Raw genomic sequence first — 11752 nt, 5'->3', positions numbered from 1 at the left:
TTCTCGTGTGCTACTAAAGTTAACTATAACCATATTTTTCTTTTGTCCACGGTACATCCTCCTCCAGGCTGTTTAATCTTTATAACTTACAACTTCATTTATTACCCAGATTGTAGAAAGACTTTTCCACCCATCAATCTCTTCAATTTTACTTGATTCAGTTCACATCCTCTAGAAATCAGCAACCGGATAAGATTTACTCATAAAAATGGTCATATTACAACCACTTTATCCACAGTTACATTTTAAATCACATTTACCAGCGATGGCAAGAGCAGGTTTTACAGGAGGCATAGCTGGGACAATGTCGATCCACATCGTACAGTACTGTATATTTTTAAACAATATTTATATTTAAAAAAATAAAATAAAAAAACACCAAAGTAGTCCTGGACCACAAATGTGGCTCAGACCAATGACGAACAAGAACTCACTACTCTTTTTGACAAAACTCTCCAAAACATTATTGTTGTCGACCATTTGGTTGCAATGTTGTACCCAATCAAGTGGCAAGCAAGACAGAAGATATTTTACAACTACAATAAAAAGTGACCACCACGAATCCAGCCTCCAAGTGCCTTGGAAAGGGTTTACGTGGGGAAAATGGCAAACACTCAGCAGAAATCGCTTTATACGCTGCTATCACGTCTTAAAAACCTGTGGTTGACGTGTTCAGAAAGTTTCACAAATACTTCAATGGACAGCAATTACAATTTTATTTATGATGCTTTCATCTTTAAGAGCGCCTGTAGGTCCACTGGCGTACATCACGCTTTGCTCTGTTGGTCACTCAAGGCATCCATCCCTCTGTCTCGTTTGGAACGATGGCCATACGGACTGCTCACGCTACATGAAAACCATTCATCATTACTTCTTAGACAAAACATCTATGTGAGGGAGGGTTTTAGAAAGAAAAAAAAAAGGCTTGCAGTCAGAATCACACACTCATATATAAGTATCTCTATAGAAGCTATCAATCATAAATATTGTCATTATTCAACGGTGTCATCGACAAGCCCTCCTCCTTTTCTTCTCTTCTTTCTCCCTTTGTACACACACACACACGCACGCACGCACACACACACAGGAAGAGCATCATGAATCATAAATCTTATGAATGCCATCTAAACACTTTTCAGAGCTATGAGGAATAGAGATGATTGATCGAGGCGGTCGAGGGGGGCGAAAGCAAAGAAGATGGACAGAAGGTTGAAACCAGCAACGCAGGGGTCACTGGCTGCAGTTTGGGGGTCAAACGGATTTGGCGGAAGCACAATATGGCCGACGAGGAAGGAGAGATGTGCGGTGGGGGGCTGAAGAATGGATGAAGGAGGAGGGAGTGAGAGGAGGAAGAGGAGGAGGAGGTTGGGGGATGTTGCCTCAGTGAGGCTGAAGCCATAACTCATCTTTTATTAAAAATAATGAAAAAAACTTAATGAGTTAATATCTGGAGAAAGAGACAGTGAGACAGTGAGGCAGCAACGGCGAAAGGGACAGCAAATGGAGGGAAGCAAGGAAAAGTGATCAGACCGAAAAGCGAAGCGGGTCAGTGTTTAGTCATTTATCCCACTTTCCAAAAGTTCATATAAAAGCCATTAAGGCAGGCGAGGGGCCAGTCATTGTTGTCCCCTTTCTTTCTGATGACCTAAATCCCCCTGCCTGCTTGGTAATTAACGGCACTTAACAACCAATTAACTGTGATGAGCTAAATTAGCAGGGTACACTCTCCATTGACGAGTACATTATGAGCGTACAACTCGAGAGAAACCTCAACGGCCCGTGTTTGCTTGTCGACAAATGACGGATTAATTACTATTAAAGCATCCGCATGCTAATGAGCTGAGAAACAATTAGATGGGCTGTTAGCATACGAGAGCAGCTGCAGCACGGACGGCAAGCGAAGGGCGGGAGTGAAAGGAAGAAATCTTCATTGGGAAGCGATACTGATTAAATGGATGGAGAGAAGCACTCTTCACCCAATATCCATGAACTTATTAAATACATGACATCAGAATTTGTCTTTCCTACCACGCAGCTATACATCCCCTAGCCTGCCATCATCTATTCTTTGCCACGGAAAACTCTTTCTTTTTCTTTACCAGCTTCTCTCCAACTCTTCCCTCCTTCCTGCTTGGGGGACACAGTCCTGTGAAGGAATTTAATATGCAACTTTTATATGAGAAACCAATCGCATACGTCCGGGTCTATTGGGCTCGCAATCTATCGGCCCGGACGGCTAATGTAATAGAGGGAGCCGGGGCTATTTATCACATGGGGAGCTATGGTTCCTTCTCTCTCTCTCTCGCTCTGTCTTTATTCAAGCCCAGATTCCATGGCTGCCACTAAATCAGGCCAACTATGAGCTATAGCTGCCCAGAGGGTATCTCCTCTTTTATAGAGGGATTTGGATTGTGTATCTTCCGGTTCCTCAGTGGTCGTTGAAGCCTCTTACGGAAGCCATAAAGACTCAAACTAAAGGAAAGGAGTTACGCGTCCCTCTGTCCCCTTTGTGTGGACATGGAGACGGACGGGGGAGGTGGAGGCGTAATGAAGCTGATGACGAATTTATTAATAGTGCAACGATGTGGCAACGGGCTTTCTAGACATACAGGTAGACTTTGGCATGTAAGCTTTTATTTTCAGAGCAAACTACCATATCTACTCGCACAGAAACAAACATACCACAACATGACTCCTGTGAGCTTGGGAAAGTGGGAAAAAACGATCACACACAGCCAGGTGGAGTATGTAGCGAGATTGCTCCAGTACGCAATATCTCAGACAGGAACTGTTGGATGCTCAGTGCATTGCGCGAGAAACATTGCGTATCTAAAGGTGTTATTGTTCTTCAGATGACAAACTGGTTGAGACTAACTCACTGCCATCGGTGCAACCAAGAACTGCATTCCATTGTGTCTCGTTTGATTCATTCACAGATCAACAATCATTTCCAGGAAAATCAAATATTTAAATATTAATTAATCAAATAACCAATAGGTGCGCTCATCAAATTTTGCACAATAATGAGAAGTGCTTTTCAATCATTTTCGCCACTCATGTAGCTTTAAAGGTAACCAAAGTATTGTCCCAATATTGGACACCAAGATTTATCTCAACAGTGGAACCTCCAACCTCAACCAAACTGCAACAACATCACTTCTTCAAAAAAGCCAAAAAGGTAGTATGAATATAATTGATCAAAAATTCCTACTGCATTGTGATGTTTGGTAAATCTGAGGTTTAAAATAGATGTAAAATATCTTGCCATAAACAAAGTGTGTGCGCGTGCGTGTGTGTGGCAGAGGGGTATATTGCCGGCCACCTGCAGCAATTAACATGCCGCAGATAACCAAATTCATTTAAACAAATTAGCCACATTACCGGCCACTGTGTACTCGCTGATGGCAATTAATAAGAAATTAGCCACAATCAGCCCTATATTAACATCTCACAGAGGGGCCGCGGCTGGAAATTAATAAGCGGAGATTCATCTCTCTTACTGTCTTTCTGGCTCCTCATCCTCCTCCCACGTACACAACCACACACACCTACACACACCTATATTGTTCATCACACACCTCAAAAACACGCTTTTTTCTTCCTATGAAGCGTCTCATGATCTGCAATCTGCTCGTGTCAGCTAGCCAGCTTCCTCTTTACCAGGGTGTGAAATCCCCCTGATAGACATATGTGCGTGCATGCGTGTGCATACGTGCATGTGTGTGTGCGTGTGTGTGCGTGCACGTGCGTGTGTCTGGCATATACACACACACACACACGTATAGAGCGATAGAGATATACCATAGATTGTATATTTAAACAGTGTGTGGCCTACTGCAAGCATGTGTGTGTATGTAAAGGTGCCACACAAATGAGAAGTGGTGGGGCATCAGCAGAGACAAGGCCAGCCTCTGGGGGTCCTCACACCAATCAGCAAAGTTCACCAAGAATCAATTAACACCAGTGGGAGGGGGCAGAGGGTACGGCAGCGCACACACTAAGACATACACACAGTGTCCGCACGCACGTTGCCTACACATGGCACTGTCTGAGGAGATATTCATCACATCACACATTGAACTAAATGCCAGCCAGCATGTGTGTGTGCGCATGTCCATCTCAGAGTGCCCCTGACTCTCATGGTGTGAGTTTGGGGAACAGATTGGGGGTCAGCAGGGGGGCAGACCAGGGTCACCCCCGTCTGAGTGGAGTGTGTATGCATGTGTGTGTGTGTGTGTGTGTGTGTTTCTGACCACTACCCCCAAGGCTGGCCTGCAGGCAGACGTGAATAAGACGGATGGAGCTGATTCAAAGTATAAGTTCATTAAATCCATGGAGAATAAAAACATGATAAAGTGTGGCGGCGGCACAATGAGCGTCTCGTGTTTCATATTCCATTCACTCACTGGGGCTTCATGACTACCATTCATCATTGCATCCTTACCCAAAATGAGTGACCGTTCGAGCCTTGACAAATAAGTTGCCGCTCTCATGTGAAAGCAAAAAGTTTTTCGAGGAGGTGACAAAGCCTGGGCTCCAAAAGACAAGGGACCCAAATAAAGTAATCACAGTGCATCTTCCACGTGAACATTCCACTGTGAAACCACACCTCCTTCCTCTTCCTCCCTGCCATCTCCATCTGTTCCCCCATTGCACTCGTCCATCCACTGTACCCCCTCCTTGCCATCCATCCTCTTTTCCCCTCGTTTCCTCTGCTCCACTTTGGCCTTCCTACCCTGGGGGAGGTAAGGTGATCTCCCTGTGCTAGTGTAAGTGACTGGTATTCGTCTGCATCTCTGTCTGTCTGTTTGATCCCGCCACTAATGACTCCACTGGGAGGGAGCATTGATAATGGGAAATCAATATAGAGGACAGCGCTCAGGAGTGGCCTCACTTAGCTCTCGCTCTTTCACGCCTCACAGCAAAGTGCCTCCGTGTGTGTGTGTGTGTGTGTGTCGGCACAGCTATATTTAAAGTGCATGTACTCCCTCATGATTTTCCATTGCTCTATTAAAATCTTTTCCCAGTTTTAATTCATCTTTTTTAGACAGTACAACTAAAATTTAACATCAAAATTGGAGTTGGTTCAACAGAGTAAACAAGCACAATAAAAAAATGAAAATGTATGCTTATCCGGTGCTTAAAAATCATCTTTAAGATGCACAACTAAAGTTTTAGATCTGTATAGAGGATTACAAAAAATGAAGACTAATAAGCAAATTAATGTATCTACGTTGCCTCCAGAAATTATGTATAAATGCTAAGAGATGTTAGTCAGTGAAATGTACACAAAAGATTCAATTCTTTTCATAGAAATTCTCGCTATCACCCAGGTACGTCCTCTGGGGGTTATGAGCAATCTGATTGGATTCTGAGTAAATGCTACGATCTTGCGGGCAATTACATGGTATCACTTCTACAGCGAGCGGATTTAAGATTTAAAAGTTACGTTTGACTATTCGGAGTTAAGACTGTAAATATCAGCAACTGCTTTCTGATTACTAGTGCTATCGGGATTTCATATCGCTTGAGAAATCACATCACTTTTGCTCCTCATGTGTATGGAGATTCAATTAAAAATGTCTTCAAGTCATTCCCAGTTTTACTTGATTCACATTTGTGTTTGTCTGTGAAGTTTTGATGTGCCAATCCCCAAACAAATGAACAGCAAAGTGACAATTTATATGTTGCAGATATTTGAAATGGCAATTGTGAATAGGAAGAATGTAGTTGCTATAGACAAAGCTGAGTGAACTGCAAAATAATCAACATTGCTTCTAGAACAAATAGCACTTTTTAAGAATAAATACAATTATGCATCTATAAAATACAAATATACTATTTTTGGCACAATGTGTAGGCTTGACTCAGCAGCATTCACACCATACAGAGGCAGATGGACATTTCGGAGGTGTGTGTGTATGCGTGCGTGCGTGCACATTTAAGTACATTTGAGTTAACGTGCGTGTCCTCAATCATTCACACTCTTACGCCTGGAGCAAGACAGGTGGGGCTGGTGGCATGAGGCCGGTGCCCCCCCGACACTCCAAGCCCTACAACCCTGAGGGTCCAGAAGGCCCAGCAAAGCAGGAGGCTGAAGTGCAGCTCCCTCTGCCAGGCACCAGTGCACTATGACTGGTGGCAGCTGGTCCTCTGTCACCTCCCCTCCCTCCTCTGCCCCACTACTCCCCTGCATGAGCGCCCCGTGGGCAGTCAACAGGAGGGGTGAGGAGGTCAAGAGGCAGGGGAGAATTGGTGGAACGGTGGCGACACGCGGGATAATCGGCTTTTATGAAGCGGAGAGAGCGCAGATAGAGAGAAGGGGCGCGCGCCTCTGACACAAGGCGACTTGACTACAAGCAGTAATGAATTAGCGCATTAGCCCCAGACCAGGGGCGTTCGAGACAACTCAGCTGCTCTTAACAACACGCTGGCTGGCACGTATAAATCACTCAAAGGTCGTTACAGCGGGACCAGGAGTTTATTCATTACATTAGTCATATTCTCTCCATTGGGTCCGTCTTGAAACATATCCCGTTTAATCCTCTAAGTGAAAATATACTAAAAAAAGATTAGAAAATCAAATCCAAAGAAATTGAAAAGGATACAAGAACCCTCTTGTCCAAACGTGTGTTCAATTATCATCAGGCCCAAAATGATGTCTTTTAATGCTTTAACTCTTTCTCTCACATGACCATCCATCTTCCTCTCCCGGCGCATCCCTTTTAATTCTGACCAGTGTGGTTACATCCTTCCCTCTCATCCTCCGCTCCCTCCTTCTTAACTAGCGTGAAGAGGCAGCCATGCGTTCAACCATCAGACAGGCCAAACGTGCTCCATGCCCCTCACACACGCACATGCGCTCGCTGCCCAGGCTTATTGTTCCTTCATGTGACATATCAGTGTATCCTTTGTGGTTGAATAAGCATCCTGGTGTCCTTTTTTTTCTGATTTGTGTGCAGTATGCATATTTAAAGTTGATCTTTTTTGTTGTTTTTGTTGTTTTCTTTTACAGTGTATTATTCTTCAGTTTACTGCTGCATTAGGGGGGGCAACTTCTGCCTTACAGTACTGACTTTCATTTGCGTACTCACAGAACATACTTATCCTTGGTAATGCCATTATGCATTGCAATTTTGATGAGAATGCATTTTGTTCTAATAGAATATTGGATTTACACAGTCAAGATTTTGTAGCTGATCACCAAGTTATTTAAAATAAAATTAAAATTTGAAAAGTCAGACTAATCTATTTAAACAATTTGATTATTTATTCGAGAGAGAGAGAGAAAGCGAGAGAGAGAGAGAGAGCAATAGAGATAATGATGATGCTCAGTTTTTATTGACATTATCAGGTAAATGTTCATTTAACATTCTCATAGTTGTAGATAGGTGTGTTTTACAACTGCTCTGACGTGTATACAGTATTTTGACCACACTGAGAAAAACAATAGTGTGACTGCAGCTGTTGTACATGTTTATCAGTACAAAAAAAAAGCTGAGATGACTTTTTAATTATTCTGACTAAAAGTGGCTGTGGCCGGAGAATTTTATCATGATTAAGTCATTTGATCTAACTGTAGGAATAGATGAAGTCGAATTTCCTCAAAGATAATCCAATGAAACTATTGCTGCGCCCATTAAGTGATGCAGTGCAGTTCTACGCCACTGCAGACAACCACAAGAATAAACCTGTGATCAAATAAAAATGCAGAAATGTTGCAGTGCCTTTAATCTGGCTCTACAGATGTACCTAATGAAATGTCCTGTCCTATGTCATCTTTAATTGGTATATCCACCTGACATTTTTCCTAAATGTGCTAGCACAAGTGTCAGCAGATAAATAATGTCCACACAGAGTTCAAAGACCACAACAAGGAGGATGCTGCTGTTAGTGGTCCTGGCCTGCACGCTCCCCAATGGGGGATCCATATCTCTCATCTCAAGCAACAATCCCACTGAGCATGTCAATATGAAACACTATACCAACAAGCATGAAACCCCCCTCCCCCCACCCTTGTACTCCCTCCTCTTGGGCTGAGAGCATGAAACTCCATGCTGCATCTCTATGCGTGCAGGGAATGGGGGGGGAGATGTGTAAATTCGACTAAATCAAGTCCCTGCAACAGTAAAACACATTGTGGCTTTATTGCACTCAATATGATGTGATTTATTCCACGACTTTTCCTCAATGCTGCTGGGGCCGTAAAGCTTTGTTTACCCCACTTAAAAAAAAAAAAGAAAAAAAGGAATCATCAGCCTTGTAAATGTTGTCAGATGGCCCATGCCATGCACTGTCTTTGGTCCTAATACTACCTATATTAAAGAGTTTAAATATTTCATAAGGGCGGTTTTAAGAGCGAGGGAGGGGAAATCGTTAGCTGCGGTAAAGTTTCATTAACTGCTCCCCCGTTTGGCTGCGAGGCAAACTCATCTCCTCTTATTGTAATAAAACAATCTCTCTCTCTCTCTCTCCTATCTCAGTCTCCGCTTCTCCTTTACATCATAATAACACACTACATCCCCTTTAAATGCACTATTACTTACCGCTGCCTTTTCATATTCGAACATCACGGGCACTTTAGCGACAATATAAAAGCGTGTCATTCATTATTCACAAGCAGTCGGCGTGCCCCCCTTTAAAGAATAAGAAAGAAAAAAAAAAAAAAAGAGTGAGGCGCGCCGCTGAAATTGATAACGTTGAGGAGACAAGCAATAAAAACGCAGCCCCCGGGTACCGAGCTGCAGACCATGCACACCCCGATTATGCAGATCAAGTGGTAATTTCTCAAACAAATCGTACTCTTTCACTCTTTTGTTGTCGTTCCTTTTGGGGACGTTTGGCGTCATCCTGTCAGCTTTTATATTGCCCGCAGTGGGAAAAAGGAGGATTAATGTATGCGTGCAAGACTTAATTGCCGCTTGTCAAAAGAGCAATACCGTACTTAATATTTTGGCCTCCTGCCCTCCAGGTTGCGTCCTAAAAGTAGGAACTACTACTATGTGGTTATTTCTGAAATTAAGACGGCTAAGCGTAAAACAACACTGTAGGTTGCATGTAGATTTATGAGTGTAGTGGTGTCAATTAATGTGCTATAATCTCTTAATCCCAGATTACAACGGATTAGCTACATCTTCGAACAGTAGGTGCACGGCCACTCTGTGCAGGTTTAGCGCCCTTTCAATAAAGCAGTCATGGCTAAATGTTCCGATTTATCATTTTTATCACACGGTTCATCACCATTCCGTTCATGTTCTGCGCTATACGTCTACAAAAAAAGCAGCAGTGCAAATGCTTTGGATTAAAATCGACTTCATTTTATCTTTTTGTCAGGAATGTGTGTCACTGTTTAGGGATGGAATTAGCTTTGTTAAATGTCACCAAGAGAAACATAAAAACAAACTGATGACAGCTTTTAACAGACCAATTCTCCCCATCAAAAGCCACTGGTGAGCTCCCATATGGCGGCTAGAGGCAGCCAACACGCACTCACTCACTCACTCACTCATTCACTCACTCCAGTCAGTCTGTCCATATTGCCAAACGAACACCCCAGGCCTCGTCCCAGCTCTTATTTGCTTCACTAGACTGGATATTAAAGAAGATGCCTCTTTATTTATTATTTTTCCACTGAATGCAAACTTTCTATTCGGGTCTCTCGCGGTATAAAATGAATAAAACAATATTGACCATTAGCATACGTTTTTATCGTAAGACCGTGAACATATACATTATGGGTTTTTTTTAACATGTCTAAAGAGGCATTCAAAGTATTATACTGTCATGATCCTGCAGGATTGCATTAGCCAAACCAGCAAATTGCCACTTTATTAGGGTGCACAAGCATAATACTATAATTACATTTTTAAAAAGTAAACTACTTTCATAAAGCTAAAAACCTATATCACTATTGCGGTCATGCCTGCAGATTTAGTTTGTATCATGGTGACTGCACTGCAAATGTTTTACAAAAAATCTGCCCTCTCATCTAATAAAATAAATTAGACAAAAAAAACTGTATCTAACACCTTCAATGAATTACAGTTCAATGCAAACTCTAACTGCAATAATACATATACTGTACTATGAAATTAATTTCAAAGAAGCCTTTTTAACTCACAGTATTGTCTGTACAATGTTTTATTCCTCTATAGCTAAACAAAGCAATATTACTTCAACGCACATGAGTATGATGCATGTGAAGCTGCACGCCACTGTTTAAAAAAAAAAAAAAAAAAACGGATTTCTCAGAAAAATCATGGAAATTGTGATTTCCAAAAAAAGGTGTTCTTACAAACTGTGCTATAGGCATGTAGATGTGTTTTTTGTTCTTTAAGTTTTGGCCAGCAAATGTGCACTGAGCTACTATTAAACTCCATCAAATAAAAACGCATTAGTGGCCAACTCTTTACAACAGGTACCAAATAAACCCACCTTGTCAATAATTGAACCTTGTGTTTGTTAGAGTGAAGTAATGTGATCTCCTAAAAAGGCCCCTGCCGCAGCCAAGGGGCAAGCGCATTAGTCTGTCCTAGAGACAAGTTGGTGGAAATTAGATTATGGGGCCAATTTGGGCACGTGTTCCATTGGATGTGAGAGCTCAAGCAGTTTCCAGAGGCGCGAGCACTTTATGTGAAGTAGCCCATGGCCGTGCCTTGTCAGCTCACTCAATGTGGCACAAGGCAAGCATTCGAGCACTCTGCCAAGCTCAATGGGCATGCTGGCGAGAGCTTGCCTTTTAAATGAATGGCTTTCAACATCTTCTGTGCACAATCAACCACATATAAAGTCATTAACATATTTCATAATAATAATAGTGTGAGTGACATTAACTCAAATAAACAATTTGGCACCATGGGATTTTTCTCCATACCAAATCAAACAAGAATATTTTTTCACCTTAAAATTAAATTTGTGTAAGAAAAGTGCGGCACTTCATTTGGTAGTCCATGCCAGCAGAATTGAATGTACATAGAGCTGCATATGGAAAATGTCCCCAGTTTATATTGACATCGAAGAAGATAGCTAGAATTGTTCAGCATTGAACAAAAAAAAAAGGGATTTGAACACTTGGTATTGGATAATTAGCAGAAAAAATATTAGAAACACCTCCAACTATGATTAAATTGACAGATCTTATTAAAATTAATCAGGTGACGCCTGGTTTACAATAAAATAACCTGAAATGACACTGGAATACTATTTTGCATGTTGCACTGTTATAATAGTGGAAAACGAAATATCGACAGTCAAATTTAAACAAAAAGTTGTTTGAAATAAAGAAATGGACTGCGTGCAATTAAATGCACTTTTACATCATTAATAAAATACTTTTTAAAGTATTAGCTGCTTCCACAACGCATGATAGTCCCTCAAAATGCGCCTAGTATTGTAGATTATAATTCGCTCATCGTGTCAAATTGACGTCCTACCTACATTAACATTCAATCAGTCATCCCGCTGCCAGCCAATGAAAGGTGAGGAAAGAGAGGAGGAGGAGGATGGAGCTGTCAGACGCTGCGTTTTGGGGGGGAGGAGGATCAGGAGGATGGAGCGCCACAAATGTCCATCAAAGTTTAACAAACGCCACCACAAGACGACTCGGTACCTCCAAAACGGCCTGTTTAACCCAGAAAGCTTGGATGCGCCGGATAGACATGGAGACTTATCCCACTTTCGGACCAGTTTGACCCAGCTGCGAGTCCTCCAGAACAACAAGAAAAAATATCCACTTTCAACTCGAACCGCCGAG

The sequence above is a fragment of the Syngnathus typhle genome, linkage group LG1, assembly GCF_033458585.1.
Source record: "Syngnathus typhle isolate RoL2023-S1 ecotype Sweden linkage group LG1, RoL_Styp_1.0, whole genome shotgun sequence".
NCBI classification, from domain to species: Eukaryota; Metazoa; Chordata; class Actinopteri; order Syngnathiformes; family Syngnathidae; genus Syngnathus; species Syngnathus typhle.
The sequence above is the reverse complement of the archived record's forward strand: the minus strand, read 5'-3'. Positions refer to the sequence as shown.